The 17343-nt window shown below is 42.2% G+C and overlaps 1 protein-coding gene and 1 non-coding gene across 10 annotated transcripts in view; one reads left to right on the top strand and one right to left on the bottom strand.

Moving 5' to 3' along the window:
- Positions 1 to 17134, bottom strand: part of ROBO1 (roundabout guidance receptor 1) — a 669323-nt gene extending 652189 nt beyond the window's left edge. For 5 of the 9 annotated variants that reach the window (XM_048495370.1, XM_048495373.1, XM_048495374.1 and 2 more), the window contains exon 1: positions 16892 to 17134. The gene's annotated coding sequence lies outside the window, so the exon portion shown is untranslated. Of the gene's footprint in view, positions 1 to 15504; positions 15523 to 16891 lie in introns of those variants that run through there. The other 4 variants (XM_048495376.1, XM_048495380.1, XM_048495379.1 and 1 more) reach the window with 2 other exon arrangements.
- Positions 415 to 541, top strand: LOC125432235. The gene has a single exon (XR_007244423.1). It is a non-coding gene; the product is annotated as a U6atac minor spliceosomal RNA (small nuclear RNA).
- Positions 17135 to 17343: the final 209 nt, after the last annotated feature.

The following is a 17343-nucleotide window of genomic DNA, read 5'->3' as shown; positions in this document are numbered from 1 at the left end:
ATTGATTAATCAGCGCATTACAAAATTATATTCATGAAGACCAGGCCAGGTTCTTACCCAAATAGCAAATAAAAGATAACATCTGAATTGTGCTAAATATTATAAAATACTTAGAACATCATTCAGAAAAACCAATGGCTATGATTTTTCTAGATGCAGAAAAGGTCTTCGATACTGCTAGCAGGAGATTCATGAAAAAAGTTTTACAACATATGGGAATTGAAGGACATTATCAACAGGAAGTGAAAGCTATTTATTCCACCCAAAAGGAAACAATAGTAATTAATATCATTTACTATACAGAAAGGAACCAGAAAAGGACCCCCCTATTCCTTATTATTCATAGCAACTTTAGAAGTTCTTAGTAGAAATTTCTTAATTTTGGAGTGGTGTCCAAAACTTCTTAATTTCGGAGTGGTGTCTGAAAGTAGGCAAGGTTGGCACTCCCCTTGTTCAGGAGGGAAGAGGTCCTAGCGGCCTGTGCAATATGCATACTTTTACGCATGGTCACTTACTTGGTGACACCTAACCAAGTTTTACTTCTGGGGAACTACAGGTATTAAAGAAAGATCTCTCCCTTAGCATATGCATTACAGCCCTAGCTATATATCAGGTGACATGCTTCACCCAATGAAATCATTGCCCCTAATTAGCACAACTACTGGAATGTTATCTCATCTACCGCAGGTGCCTCCAGTTACAAGCTATTGTAGGAATGTGGAGCCGATTATCTCTTGCCTAAATACTAAGAAATACACACGTTGCACTCTGGCTGTATCCAATCTTATATATTGATCTTACATTTAAGTAATCAACTTAACACTTCTATTTGTATTTACATTTCCTCCATTTTACTGACAGAGTTCTTCAAGATAAAGTATCAGTCTTCCAACATTTATAACTAAACATAAATAACCACTCAGTCCATTCAATTCCTGCCAATTATTTTTTCAGAGACAAAGCTTCAGTTTCATATAGTCCATATTCCAATTCTGCAGGTTCTACATAAAAACGTTTCGCGCATAGAGAACGTTTTTCGTGCATCTTCCTCAGTATGTTAGTATGTCCGATTATCTCCTAACAATTCAGGTGACCTTGGGAAGGCAGAAGCCTGACTCTTAAAGTTGTCTCTGCTAAAATGAAACAGAGAAAGACCAATTTTACTTTTTAGAAATCCAGAGGCGTAGCTGGGCCAAACTGCACCTGGTGCACAGTCTATATTTTCCGCCCCCTCCCCTCAGTGCCCCTCCCCGCGCCACCCCCCTTCCCCTCTTACCTTAGTTCCTTTCCTTTTCCTAGGACTTTTTCAGGCTGAAAAAAAGCCTATTCACAGCTCAGGCTTAAAAACGGCCTAATGGGAACTATACTTCCCAGGAGACCTTGTGAGCCCCAAGGTCTCCTGGGAAATGTAGTTCTTCAGGCCATTTTTAGCCTATACTTTAGCCTGTGCATTTAGAGGTATAAGAATATTTATAAGTGGATATACACTTTCACATATGGATGGATTACTTAGATGAATATTGATACTTGTTATTGGTGTTTAAGCTACAAAAAACACAAATTAATGATATCAATGCAGCATTCATTTATTTATTTATTAGATTTATATTCCCCCCTTCCCAACAGGACTCAGGGCGGCAAACGTGCAACATCAATGTGCAACATCAAATAGTTTTATTTAGTGGTCAAAGCTGAAGGTGGAATAGAAGGGAGACTTTCCAAAGGTGACCATAAATAAAAGGGAAGGGAATATATCTTCTGGGTAAAGAATTCCTAATCCAGTTAGTATGGGAATTATATATACAGGTAAATTACCAGTCTAGTGTATTAGTGTTCTGCCATAGTAACCTCAGGCGGGAGATTTATGTGAACTGGGTAGTTTAAAAAGTGTCAAAGCTGTATATGTACTCTGTGAAAGAGTACCAGTCTGTTAGAACCCATCTTAAAGAAAATAACCTCTCATAACATCTAAGCAACTGAAGAAACTTATAAAGCTTAAAGTAAAGAACCTCACATAACATCTAATCAACAGAAGAAACTTATAAAGTTTAAGAACTTTATAGATTAAGAACTGTGCCTGTGCCCAATACTGAAATTGGTATATAGTTATCGCTTGCCTGATTTCCATCCATTTGAAAATCTCCTGATCCCATCTCGTTTGTTCAATCAATATTATTTTTGTTTGACAAACTTTCCTCACATCTCCAGCGCCTTGAAAAGGGAGATTTGCCTTAAGGGGAAACAGGTGCCTTTCCTTTACCTTTCTGGAGTTCCTAAGGTTGAGCTGATAGGCTTTAAACCCTTTATATGCTACCATCAAAACAGCTCAGTTATTGAAAAGGCAGGAAAACCGGCCCAGCAGTTAGGAGGCTGCCAGAGCCTACCACAAATAGTTAGGAGGGTGAAAAGAGCTGCCACAGCATGCATCACAAAATTTCTGTGAAGTTTCAGAATTAAAACCACATTAGTATTCAAAATGCACGCAGTTATTTCTACAAGACTTGTTAGCGGATGGTAGGATTTACTGCCAGAATACTAAGGGCCTGTTTGAATTCCAAAATGTGCTATTTTTCTCATTTCTATATGCTAAAATACTCTGCAGCTGATATCAGAAATGCAAAATCCTTGTGTTAACAGAATGTAAAATATTCTTCACTGTCTTAAGATTGACTAATTGAATTGCCATTGATAAAGTGTCACTGAAAGAGACACCACGGGTAAAACATGCGTTTGCTGCAAATGACCTGTCATTACAGCCACGGGTAATGTTCATGTCTGGACTGAAAACACTGTACCTCCTAGCAATATTCTCAACAGGAGTTAAAACAGCAGAGATGGTGAAAAGTCAGTGTACTTGAGCCACTAGAGAATTATGCCTCAGGTGCTATGTTAATTTACTTGCTGGCATACATTAATTGAAACCAATCAATAAAGTCTGTGATGCAGGCTAGGAAATATAGCTGAAGTAATTGACTGCCACATTTATTCATGTTTGAAATTCAGAAAAGTGGAATAATATAGTGAAAGCTTTTTCATTTGTGTCAATATAGATAATACAATGATATCACAACTGGTCTTCCATTACCAATCATCCAAGTTTGGATTCTTTTTCTTTCTTTTTCCTTTTAAACCATAGTGTTATAACTTTTCCCAAAAAGTTTTGAAATTCAAATAATTTAAAAAAATTACTTTTGTTTTAGTTTGCACATTTTATATTCCAAACCAACTTTATGTTGCAAGTAATATCTAACTTATTTTATTGTGTAACAATGTAAAGCCTAATAAAAGAAATTACAAGAACAAAAAGAGTAATTGTAACCAATATATCAAAATAAAAGAAACATAAATACTACATTAAGAGTGTTGAAGAAATCACACTGAAAGTCAACTTTGCCTTGTCAGTGTTAAGTCTGCCCACTTTTAATGCATCACAGTGAAATAAAAATAGTTTCCCCAAATACACTGGAACAGCTTTTAATGAATGTATATTATACCTTGCCAGAACTAATAAAATTCAATTATGTGTTATTTGAAGCACTAGAAAAACGTCAGAATATTAATATCTCCTTAACCCTTTCTCCACACATAGCTCTACAAATAACTGTGTTGTCAAGATACATGTTATTTGGACTTTTGAAGATGTCAGGCATAACACTTACAGAAATCATTCAGTTTTCTTTAAAAAGAAAGACTGAAGGAAGATTTTTTTTAAATTGTGATATAATAATTTGACCAAAGAATAATTTAGCCAGCAAATTAATTCCTGTGGCTGAGTGTTTATAACTGAGCTGACATAATATATTAATTAAAAATAAATTCTTCGTTATAAATTCCTCCAACTTCTTTTTAAAAACTTGCTACTCTCGGAGCGTTTCTGCACGACCGGGAGAAACCCCCATGACAGCAGTTGTTCGTCTTGAGCAGGCGAAGGGGAGAACGACGAGCGACGAAGAGCGGCTCCGCACGGAGCCGCCTCTGCGCCCTCCCCCTCCCCACTCACGGTGTCCTCCTCGTCGCCTGCGGGGCGTCACAGCCCATGCGGCTGCCCTCCAGTGTGGGCGGGGCTGCGACGCCCCGCGAAGCGGCGAGGAGGACACCGTAATTGAAGGCGGTGACGGGAGACAGCGTCTTCCCGGTGGCCTTGATTCGCACACCATGCGCAGGGAAGACATCCACTCCCCAACAACAACCCTTTAAAGGAGTTGTTGTTTAGAAGCGATGACGCTACCCTGAGGGGAGGGATGAACAGTCAGGTCGCCCGCTGCTCGGTTTACGCTTGGCGTAAGTAAACGGCAGCCTGGGGGCGCCTTTTTTGGCGCCCCCAGGCCGTCATAAATGGGCCGTGCGGAAGCGGCCTCAGGCAAATATTTGTTCTTGGTTTATCTGTCTTGAATACTTGCCCATTTTTAAAAAATAGCATAAGATATTTTACAATACTAAGACAGTACAACAACTGCTATCACTCATCATAACTAATTATTCTCATAGTATTGCAAGATTTAAGATGGAAGCATTAGAACAGAATATTGGACTTATCATGATTGTTCCTTCAACTGAGAAGTAATGCACAGCATCCTTAACTGTTGAGTGATATCGCCCATGAGGATAGAAGGCTCAGAGAAAGCACAGTTACCAATGACCACTGACAGGAAGTATTCCACCCTTCCTTTAGCCATCTAAAGATGGGCAGAGCACAAGAACTACTTGAAACCAATACAACACACAAATTAACCATTAGAAAATTTGGATAAAGATTAATTATTGTCTCGACCACAGAAACATAAACCTGATCCAAGATTCAGCAGTAGGCAGTAAGCAGTTTTGGAAAAGATAGACTGGAATACAGTGAGGATAAACTAATGACATTCCAATCAGCTGACAAAGATCATTACAAGATTTCTTGGTTGGAATCATGATTTCCCTCTTAAAGTACAATGGACAAGGAACAATCATGACAATTTCAGTGGTTCATTCTCGCTCATAGCTGGAAGCTAGACTCACTAGACTGATAGAACATCTAAAATTAGGGTTCTTATCTGTGGAGGGGTTGACTGCTAAGCAAAAAAGGGCTATAACCAGTGGTGGGATTCAGCAGGTTCGCACCACTTCGACAGAACCGGTTGTTAAAATGGTGCTTGTATACAACCAGTTGTTAAATTATTTGAATCCCACCACCAGAACCGGTTGCTAAATTATTTGAATCCCACCACTGGCTATAACCACCTGTTGAGGAATACCTTGGGTGCTTTCCTCCCTTTTATGAAGGAGTGCAATGCTCCAGACAGACTATGAATCTGGCAGTCCTGTGTTTACAGATGTGCAAGGCCCTATTCAAGTTTTTGATGTGTCAGTCCTTTTACTGTTTGGGAGTGATCATAGGCAGAAATCAATAAGCTTGTCCTCATAAACCCTATAAAAAGATAATTAATTTTCAGGACAAAGGTAGTTCTTAAAATTACTGTATCCTTATAAAACATACACATATCTTAACTAACTGGAGACTATCCATACAGAGATGACAGAAATCAGAAAAAAAGCATTTAGGAATCATTGTTCTAACAGGCTTCTCAAAGAGGACAAAAGAAAGCTTGAAGAACAATACATGGCAAGTCTTTTCTATCTCCCATTGGCAACTAACCTCTGAAAAAAAGGCTGATCTTTGAATATATATATGTGTGTTTATCTGAAATATTTGTACACTGTCTTCCCACTTACAAATGCTCTGCTGAAACCTCCATCAGCATGTGTCACTTATTAAGCAGGAAGTAAGGGGTGAGGCATCTGGATCCATTTCCATCTTATCCAACAAATGATTTGTATTATGAAACAGTTCACTCAGAAGTCAATGTGCTTGGATAACTCAGCCAATTGCACTACAACCTTAGAAATGTACAAACAGCTTTTTGCTATCATAATTTGTTGTATCATAGTAAAACTGTTGAATTTTGTTATCGTCTATGCACTTAAAGGACTGAAGTAGTAAGACAGATAGATGTGTATTAACCCCCAAATAAGTTGTTACCTTCCAAGTATAGCTCTCTATATGGAAAAAAAAATTCTGACTAAATATTTCTAGCCATTTTTTCCCATAAAACCTCAACAAATATGTATCTAGCTTACAGAACCAATAATCTCTCAGCATTTGCTGCTCAAACATGGTGAGATTATTCACCATCTCTCAAGTTACATTATACTAAAAGGTCTGTAGAAAGAGTATTTATGTCAGTAAAATAAGTCACTAATGTTGTCATGGGACTTGAAAAAATGCAGACACCATAATCAGAGAAATTACTAGTCAAAATATTTACAGCAACTTTTTAGGAATGTCCATTACTTAATTTACTAAATGAACATCTGACCCAAAAGTCCATCTATAAATAGCATAAGTGTCCCTAATCTAAGAATTATGACTTATATCTGAGAGGGTCGTAAGCTTTTATTCTGTTACCCGTTGCCTGGTTTTGGTTTCCCAGATAGTGGCAACAGAAGGAAAATGACACAACAATTAGATGCCTGACAGGAATTTTGCCTACCCAAAACATTTAGTTGATATTCCTACGCCAGTGGAGGTGTTTCTGCATTGCCACTTTCTATAAACATTTCACCTTCTTACTCACTTTAAAATGAATGTCTTGTTCTTATTCTATGTATCAGCATAAACTCAACGCAATTATGTCATTCTTTGGTCTGTGTGCCAGAGGCGTAGCTGGGCCATACTGCGCCTGGTGCACATTCTGTGTTTTCCGCCCCCTGTGGGGCGCCCTGCCATTCTTACCTTAGTTCAGCCTGAAAGTGCAGGCTGGGAAAAGCAGCCTGTTCACTTGAGGCTGAAAACAACCTGGTGGGAACTACACTTCCCAGGAGACCTTGAGGCTAAACTAAGGTAAATGTGGAGGGTGGGTGAGATTTCCTGCCCCACAGGTGTACGCCTAGTGCAATATGCTACCACATACAATACTATCAACCACATCTTTGCATAATAAGTTCCACCCAAACACTTACTGATTTGTTTCCCACCCTGGGACATGGACAATATTTACCCCAAACATTTCCTTCTCTCTGGACACAGTGTGTAACAGACTTCCCTCTTTGTTAATACCTCTGAAGATGCCAGCCACAGATGCAGGCGAAATGTTAGGAACAAGATCCACCAGACCACAGCCACAAAACCCACCAGAACCAGTAGAATCCGGCCGTGAAAGTCTTCGACAATACAGAGAAAAATGAGTTAAAGGTACTCCCTTTTGTTAAGGATGGCTTGCTTTGGAAGAAGTTATCGCAAACAGGACTAGTGTGTGATGAGATTTTTACATAGCCAATCAACCATGCTAAAGGTGGTTATAATGTGCAAGATGCTGAGAATTGACTTGTAGAACAGATTTACCTGAATAGATAGTGGCAGTCCCAAATAATAATGTCTGTTGGTTAGACATTACCCATTATTTAGACAATGGAGAACCTTGCAGGAGGTATTACATTTCCCCCTCTTTTACTATTTCTTATTTCCCTTTCATGAAAATCCCCATGGGTATTCAGGTATCATTTACAAGCCAAAGTCTGTAAATTACCAAGCTGAAAGAAATTAAATATCTAGAATCTAAGAAGCGCAATGTTTTCAACTCCACATTAGAAGCTGTACATTATATCCTGGAAACAATATGGGACTAAACCACCTTTAACAGAGGATGTGTCAACTGTGATAAATGAACTTGATAAATTAATGCACCTTAACACCAACCCATGCAGCTATTCAGGATCCTCACTGTAAAACAACAACCAACATAAGCACCTTGAAGAGTCCAAATTAGCAATCAGAACTAGGCTAGCCATCTGGGATAAGATGCAAGAATCACAAGCCATTACTGAAGTTGTAACTTTTTTTTCTTGACAGACAGTACAGATTACTAGTAGAAATATAGCTGTACAGGGATAAGAAATCTCAGAGTGTCAACATGTGAGCTGATTAGTAGTGCTAGAGAGTATGATGTTCAAATGTCTGTTAACCATGAAGGTGACTGGGTAGCCATGGACCAGACACAATCTCTTGGCCTATCAGGGATATGAACAAGTCATAAAAACTGACTGAGATTCTGATATACTTAGAATAATCATTTGCAGAAATTCAAGCTTTCATGAGCAGTTAGACACAGGGTCTCAGTTTTAAAAAGTAGCTATAATTGCCAGATTTTTTAAAAAGATGGGCTGTGAATGGTCACTTGATGAAGAATCAACAGGAGAATATTTGGGTGAGTGGAGCATTATCACCTACTGATATCAACAGACCAAACTGCTAAAGGAATAGCAAGAAGTTGGCAACAATAGTTGTGACTGTAGAGGGATTATAGCTCAGAGGGAGATCATGTGCCTTGTATACACAAGGTTCCAGATTCAGTACCAGGCATCTCCAGCTGAAACTGAGCTCAAGTTGCAGGTGCTAGAAAGAAGTGTCTTTCTCTAAGATTCTGGAGAGCTATTGTTAGCCAAGGCAGAAAGTAATGAGCTAGCTGGTCCAATGATTTGTATAATCAGCTTAATAAAAGGCTTGTGGCACTGCTTTTTAAAAATAACACAGGGGTACCAAATCTCGAAGCTGTAGACAATTTAAAAAGCTAACTGCACTTTTGTGTTAGGGCAGCTTTCGATAAAGATGGAACATTCCAGTTAAATGTGCAATAAATAGGCTAAATGGCAAAAAAAAATAACCTGGATTTTTATGAGCAATGTAAACAATTCTAGCAACCTGTAACAAGGAGAGCTGTGCTATTTTAAGTGAGCTTTTGAAGCAGGTGAATCCAGCTGGGTGGCTGTCTTTTTACACTCTTTTGCCTCAAATATACATACAGTTCTAGAGTAACCTTTCACTTCAGGAGTCCTTGTTAAATTCCCTGATCTTACATTTGACTTAGCCCAACAGGGTTTTTTTTTAAGTATTTTCTTATACTGAAAGATATATGTTTAAAAAAACAAAAAATGCACATAAAAATTCTGCAGTGTCATTAAACAGTATCAGTTTCAAGAAATTGAAAAATAATCCCTGGAATCATTACTTCATTGCATTAGCAGTTTAAGACTGCTACAGAAAAATCCCAAAAACATTTTCCTGGGAATAAGCCACACCAAATACACTTCAACGGGATTCTGAATAGAATGACTTAGAACTGCTTTCTAACCCTTTCACTTGTTACTGTAACAGCATTTTGCTCCACTGGCACTAAATAATGATTTAATTATACTAATTAATTATACTAATTGTGGGGTTGGAGCAGTTTACTCTGCTCCGCAGTTGGTGTTGTTAAATGCAAGGTCCATTAATAAAAAGACAGCTGTTCTCCATGACTTTCTCGAGGAACAAGCAGTGGACCTTGCATGCATCACAGAGACCTGGGTGAGGGATGGTGAGACTGTCGCCCTCAATGAACTCACCTCAGCGGGCTCCATGTTTGCCCACCAACCATGGACACAGGGCCAGGGGAGAGATGTGGCAATGGTCATTCGGGATTCAATCTCCTTCTGGATGTCCCCCATCCCATCGATTAAGGGGACAGAGTGTTTAGGCCTCCATTGGGACTCCCCGGAGAGGTTGGCTGTTTTGCTGGTATACTGGTCACCTAGCGCACTGGCAGGCAGGGTTATCTTCAATGTATTGGTTCTAACCTTTAAGGCTATGGTCAGTCTTGGGCCCACATACTTTAAGGACCGACTCTCCCCATATTGCCCTAGCAAGTTCCTCCGTTCATTGGGTGGGAACCTCTTGGAAATTCCTGGCCCTAAAGTGATCTGGCTGGCCTTCACATGGGCCAGGGTCTTCTCAGTCCTGGTTCCTACCTGGTGGAACACGGTCCCATTTGAGACCAGGGCTCTGCGGGACCTAAATAGTTTCCGCAGAACCTGTAAGACAGAGCTGTTCCGCTGGGCTTTCCCTGCTGGCCAGCCGGGTCAGTAGTTACATCATTCATTGGCTTCCCAGGGGAGTGGGTACAAAGCTGAGTCTCCATCTGGAGTCTGAGTGGTCAAGTTAGTTTGTTTTAAACTGTTTTATTGTTTTTATCTATTTATTGGAATTTTAATGTATCATCTTGTTATTGTGGCCACCCAGAGCCCTTCAGGGAATGGGTGGGGTAAAAATAAAAATAAAATAATCACTTTGTCTATTTGTTCCATTCAAACTGATATTAACTGCACAAGAGCAGGCAAGGCCTTATCCTGCCCTTTCTAACATTGAGTTCTGGACTCCAAAGGCAAAGTTATCCTATCCTGTCTTGCCAAGTCCTGGTTCTAGTTCTGCTTACTATATTGTCTGGGTGCCACATAACAGATTTTCTCTTCTCATTGAAATCTTGAATACAGAGAACTTTATTTCCAAATAGCATGCATAATATCAGTGGAAAGTGCAAATACCACAGAATTACTTTTGTTATCATGCTATTTGTATCTCTGTGTGAATACTGCCAAAAGCAGAACACATTCACTTTATTTACACAGTGGTCTAGCCAATTAAGATCGTATACCTTGATTGAAAACTTGGGGATTACTTCAGGGTCACTGTTCTCTGTCACAGACATAAAACCAGTTTTGGATTGATACAATTTCTTTCAAACATACAGTACTATCCATTGAGGAAGCAAATAAAGCTAAGCAGCCCACTGTCACATTAAAAAATTCACTTTCTTCTATTTATTATTATTGTTCACACATGCAGCATATTATTTAAAAGCCTGGAGATGACCAGCCGTCTAATTCTATAGCAGCCTCCAAAACAATCTATATCTATAAACGTGAAATACCACTCACTGACTGACTCATCAAAAAAACTCAAAAACCACCAAACCTACAAAGTTGAAATTTGGCACACCAGTTCATTGTGGTTTAGGTGCCCACTAAGAAAGGGTTTTTCAAAATATTCAGTTTTACTTGAGTCATTACACATTTACTGTTTTAACTGCTCATCTCTGGCCATCTACGCAAACATTCTAAGGGCAAACCAGCCCCACAGTCCACAGACATGCTGCATGAACATTCTAAGGGTGACAGTTAAACACCACCAGTTTCAACAAACAGGCTGCAAAAAAGCATGCTGAATGTCACACTGAAGTTAACAGACAGGCTGTGAAAAAGTACTCCTCCACCCACCCTCATGTTAACAACACCGCTACAGCCAAATACAATCAAAACAGATTACAAACCGCACTATCACCTTGGACTACTAAAAATTTGTCGGGTTTTGCATATGGACATCAGCAGCGGTGGGATCCAAAAATTTTAATAACAGGTTCCGATGGTGGTGGGATTCAAACAGTGGCGGCGGCGCACACACTCACCTCCAGTCCCTATTGGGCAGGGAGGTTGCTTTAGTAAATCCTTCTCGACACTCAGAAAAAATTAGTAACCACTTCTAGAGAAGTGGTGAGAACTGGTTGGATCCCACCTCTGGACATCAGATTGATTACTGTGCAGACAAGTTTACTGCTCTCAGCCTCCGCTCACCCTGTGCCTGGTGTCGTGCTCTGAAGTGGCGGGATAAGTCCCCAATAATGTGCTGCAGTGGCGGTACAGTCCAGCTCCCTGCCCTTCAACCCTACCCTGAACCTCTTCACAGCCTCCTCACTCATCAGCATCCAATGGCAGAACACTTCCTTTCTGCATCCTGAAAATACAATGGCTGCTTCCACATTACATCTTTTGGAGCCCACTAGGTGAAAGAGAGCAATAACACATTGCATTAGAAAAAGACAACTACAGGAAGCTGCTGCAAAATATGTGAAAACAAACCCATCAGTCCACAGACAGGCTGTGAGAAAATATGCTGCATATCACCCCAAAGTTCACAAACAGGCTGTAAAGAAGTATGTTGAATACCACCCCAAAATTCATAGAGAGCCTGTGATGAAGTATGCATAGCGAAGCACGGGTGCCCTGCTATTATTTCATATGTCTTTGGTATCCCTCTACCGGAAGGATGAGCAGCCTCACTCATTCACTCCAAACATTAGAGCCAATGTCAGATTAAGAAAAAAAAACTCTCACAGGGTCTGAAAACCATCAGTCACACACTGGCAAATGTCTTGGGAGCCCCTTCCTAAAATCCTGTATTTGTGGAAGCCAGTTGTGAACATTCAATGCTTAATTGCTCAGGGGAACACATGTGCATTGGGCAATCTTCATGCATATTGCTTTATCTGACAACTGGGGGGGATTACTGGCTTCTTGAGATACGTACAGATAGTATGATGTGCATTTGTGGTGATGGACTGTCAAACATTGGCTATCATGTTTTTTACCCAGAAGTGTTTTCTTATGAGGCAGGAAGTCACAGCTAAACCGTCAGCCCACCAACAGTCAAAGGGAGGAGGGATGGCAGTGGCATACTGCTAATGGAAACATGGGGTTACCCATGTCCATGAGCGCATGCTGTTTGGTCACGTGGGGGGCACCTTACCCCATGTCCCCATTAGCGGTACACCACTGCCCGCTTCCTTTCTTATCTGAGCGGGCTACCCACTCAGAGGGAGCGGAAGCAGCGAAGGCACCCCTCCATCCGCTTCCCTTCTTCTCTGAGTGGGCCGCTCGCTCAGAGCGAAGGAAAGCAGTGAAGGCACCCCTCCACCCGTTTCCAATGGCAGTGGCATAGTGGTTAAGAGCAGGTCTACTCTGATCTGGAGGAACCAGGGTTGATTCCACACGGTCAATTTAGTGTGTGATACTCACGCAAGAAAACATGGTTTAAGCAAGAATTCCCCACCACTTAAGTGCCAAACATGGATTCATCCTGTTTCTGATATGCACTCCCCCCCCATCCCGCATTTTTTCAGAACCTGCATTGAAGTGCATCTTTTTTCCCAATCATGCTCTAAAATCAGTTCAGTGGGGACAAACAAGACAGATGCAGCTTATTCTTCCTGCCCTTCAAACCTTCCAGCCAATCAGAGCGCAGTGGGCTGTGCGCAGAGCCTTTATTTTGTGCCGCGCTGGGCATGGCTACTAAGGTACATGAATAGGAAGCTACGGTATAATGATTTTGATAAATTATTTATGCGTGGCTCTATTCAAACCTAAAAACGAGAAGAATAACATGAATTTTCAATCAGGGGCAGTATAGTGTTCCTGCTCCAGCACAATAGCCACACAAAAGGCAGGGAAATTCTGTCTACACATCTACGTAATGATGTAGCTGTGTGAAAAAAAGTTTTTAAAAAAGTTCCCACCCCAACAGCCAATCAGGAAGAGGAAGAACATACCCGCCGAGAAGATCGCATGTTCATGGGGAGTGTTACATTGCTTGAAACTGTGATAGACATTGAGGTCTTCACGGAGAAACCGTGATGAAAAGGTGCTGTTTCTTTTGAAAACTGGCTGTATCTGGCTTAAATTTCTCAGTGGGGAAATGTCCCAGGTTTGAATCCCTGCTCTGCCACCAGACCTGTGGAGGCTTATCTGGGGAATGCAGATTAGCTTTCACATTCCAACACATGCCAGCTGGGTGACCTTGGGCTAGTCACAGTTCTTCTGAGCTCTCTCAGCCCCACCTACCTCACAGGGTGTTTGTTGTGAGGAGGGAAGGGTAAGGAGTTTGTAGGCCCCTATAGGTCTCCTATAGGAGAGAAGGGGGGGATATACATTCAACTCTTCTTCTTCCATTCTTCTCCGAGCGGGCTGCCCGCTCAGAGGGAAGGGAAGCGGCAAAGGCGCCCCTCCACCTGCTTCCCTTCTTCTCCAAGTGGGCTGCCTGTTCAGAGGGAAGGGAAGAAGCAAAGGCTCCCCTCCCCTGCTTCCCTTCTTCTCGGAGCGATCTGCCCATTCTTATCAGAGCAGCCTGCCCACTCAGAAGGAAGGGAAGCGGTGAAGGTGCCACTTCACCCACTTCCCTTCTTCTCCAAGCGGGCTGCCCACTCAGAGGAAACGGAAGCAGCGAAGGCACCCCTCCACCCGCTTCCCTTCTTCTCCAAGCGGGCTGTCTGCTCAGAGGGAAGAGAAGTGGCGAAGGTGCCCCTCCACCCGCTTCCCTACTTCTCTGAGTGAGCTGCCTGCTCAGAGGGAAGGGAAGCGACAAAGGTGCCCCTCCACCCGCTTCCCTTCTTCTCTGAGCAGGTTGCCCACTCAGAGGGAAGGGAAGCGGGTGGAGGGGCTCCTCCAGCAGCTTCCCTTCTCCAATGAGCAGGCTGTCTGCCCAGAGGGAAGGGAAATGGCAAAGGCACTACTCCACCCGTTTCCCTTCTTCTCCGAGCAGGCTGCCCACTCAGAGGGAAGGGAAGCAGCGAAGGTTCTCCAGCAGCTTCCCTTATCCTCCGAGAAGGATGTCTGCTCTGTTGGACCAGAAAACCCCTTTCTGGGCCAGATCAGTCACGTGTGAAAGACAGAAAGAAAATTCCAAAGACTTAGGTTTCAAAGAGAGGATTTTTTACTGTTCAGATTCAGTCTCTAAAACAGGGTGTTCTATGCTAGAGACACTATTTCCCAGTCACAGATGTTGGTTCTTAAACTTTCAAAATGAATACGTCATGATCTTCTTGTGTACATACCTTCCACCATAAAATCTAATTTTTGTTAGTCTAACAATTTAACACAAACACAAATTTCCGCTAAGCTAGCAAAACAAATTTTGCTACGATAGTTCCTTTCCATAGGTCAGGCAATAAAACTATTTTCAGCCTTTCAAACCAGTTATCCAGTTTCCAGCATGCCTGAACAGGGCTATGGTGCAAAGTAACCTCTTCCAGGATTAAATGATTTTACATACATCTTATTCACAAAAAACATCTTCTTATAATGTTATTCATATAGAATAATGTTATTCAAATAGAATAAATGTCATATATCCGTTTCATAAATTTCACTATCATTTCAGAGTTCATTAAAATATAGAAAAAACACATTTTAATTATCTCATTAGATGTTACCTGTCTTCTAACCTTTAAACATTTTGTATTTGACATCTGTATTTATTAATTCCCTTCGGTGATTGGGCGGGATATACATCCAATCAATCAATCAATCAATCAATCAACCAACTAAGTTCCTCTATCTAGCTGAGGATATACTTTGAACTCTAGGAGATGGTGTGTTTAGAGTCCTAGTCCTGTTTCGGGATGCTATAACTTACTTAGTAATAATGGCCTCCAACTTTGTACCTTTGCTGACAGGTTCTTTTACTTCTGAGAGACTCCTTGATTTTAAGTTTATATAGATCCCTTATTCTTCTATATCAAATATAATATTCAGGCTATTTTCCTGTTCCTATAGCTCAGAGGGAAGGGAAGTGGCAAAGGCACCCCTCCACCAGCTTCCATCAAGCGGGCTGCCCAGCGAGACATAGGAGACTGCTTCTAGCCTCTTGTCAGGCCAGCTGCACAGGAGCCGTAAAGCAAGAGACCCGCATCTCCTCGTGTGGGCGCGCGCTAGACATGAGACCCACTGCACGCTGTTACCCGCTATGCTCGAAATCAGACCCCTTCCCGTCTCGCCCTGGATTGTCCCCCACGAGACCAGCCAAATATTGCCAAAGAGTACCTTATGCAAGAAAAAATTGGCCTCGTTAACCCCCCCAAGCCAGTTCTTCCCCCTTGCCGAGGCATGGCCGGAAATGGGTGTGGCTATGGGGGGCGTGGCCTTTTCTAGGGCTGCTCTGCCTTTCCGATTCTCCGTTTAGTAAGTTAACTTGGCCCGTGCCTCAGTGAGTCTGGAGGGCTCGGCGGAAAAGAAGCTGGGACGGAGGAAAAGAGGCGCCGGCCTCAGTGTATTTATCCGTCTCTCCCTTAGAGAGTACTGCGGAAGCAGGAAGGAGATCGAAAGGGCAGCCCCTCGCCCTTGGAGCATCACAATGTGGCTTCTTTACATGCAGCCCAGGATGGGGAATGGTGATGAGGGGGAGAGGGTGAAAACAGTGCAGGGCTGCGTCACTGACTGCAGCAGCAGCACAGTACAGCTGCTACTGCAGCGGAGCCGCCGAGCTCTCTCCTATTCGCTCCCCCTGCACCAGCTTGTAAGGGGCTCCTTCCATTGTGTTAGGCAGTGGCAGCAACACGAGTCCCGCTTCTGGCTGACAAGAGCAGAGGCGCGGAGCCGCCCCAGCCTTTGGAAAGGAGAGGGACGCGTCTGCCTCCAGCAACAGCACCAGGGAGCCTTTCATCAATAATGCAGGCGCTGCACGGCTTCCCCACCTGCAATATGCTTCCTAGTTACCAAAGGGGTTTGACTGGCAAGCAAAATTCAGTCGAGGGGGAAGGAGAGAGAGCAGATTTCCTTGATACGTTCTTGAAGGGTTAAAAGCCGTAAGTTTCCTGTGCAATCACTTAGAATAGAATTTTGGGAAAAAAATTCTTACCGAAAAGGATGAAGGGGGTGAACCAGAGAAAGAAGAGCACATCTCAAAGGAAGACAGAAAGGAGCCGATGCAGTTCGGCAGCACACACACACACGCTGCTGTCTGTTTTGCAAAGTGTTAGGAAAGCCATGGGGTAGGAGTGGGGGATCTTTCATCACGCGGCTCTGTAGTGAAGGATCAGCTCCTGTAAAGTTGCTTCTCCAAATCCAAAGTCTATTAACCAGCCAAAGGGGGAGGGGGGGAGAGGAACGGGCTCTCTCGCTCTGCTTACCCCTGCACAGTGGAAATTGCTCCAAAAGATTCTGTTAACATGCCTCCATGGAGCTTTTCAACTTGTCCGTTACCATTTGCTGTAGTATCATCACCTCAATAACCTGGTAACTTTAAATAACAATAACAACAGCTTGTCCGGAGACACCTGCAAAGAAACTTGTTGGCTTTGCACTGGGTGCTTTATGTTTTAATGGTTCTTTTCTATGTGTAATTAAAGAAAAACTCTATGGTTTGTTTCATACTCAATATAACTATAACCTCTAAAAAAACCTCAATAATGCAGACATTTCAGGCACTTACCCTCAATGATAAGCAGGCTGTCAGAAAACTCGCAGCTCCATGCTTCACACAGTCCTCGCAACTTTCCTTTCACGCACACACCTTTGAGTTCAAGCAGGCGAACTGCCCGAGAGACTTTTCACCATAAAGGAAGGATGAAACTGGATTTCTTTCCACTATCAAGAACCCCGGAAAATCAAATCCTTCTTCAGATGAGAATTCTTTCAGACCCGTTATCTGTATTACCATTAATGCGCAGAGCAGAAGGCATTGCATACAAATAGATCCAAGTATGAGCTTCTATTGGTGGCTGTGACAGGCCCCTGGGTCCTACTGCTCTATCGCAGAGAAACTACAAAGCAGCAATTTGCAAGCGGCTTTGGAGGAGGCATGAATGGGGAGTGGGGGGAGAAACCTGAATTGATTCGTTACCTCTGCTATATGTGTTGCTGATGTGTAACCAAGTAAAATCC

The sequence above is a fragment of the Sphaerodactylus townsendi genome, linkage group LG04 (assembly GCF_021028975.2).
Source record: "Sphaerodactylus townsendi isolate TG3544 linkage group LG04, MPM_Stown_v2.3, whole genome shotgun sequence".
Classification (NCBI taxonomy): Eukaryota; Metazoa; Chordata; class Lepidosauria; order Squamata; family Sphaerodactylidae; genus Sphaerodactylus; species Sphaerodactylus townsendi.
This window is presented reverse-complemented; position numbering and strand designations above follow the sequence as displayed.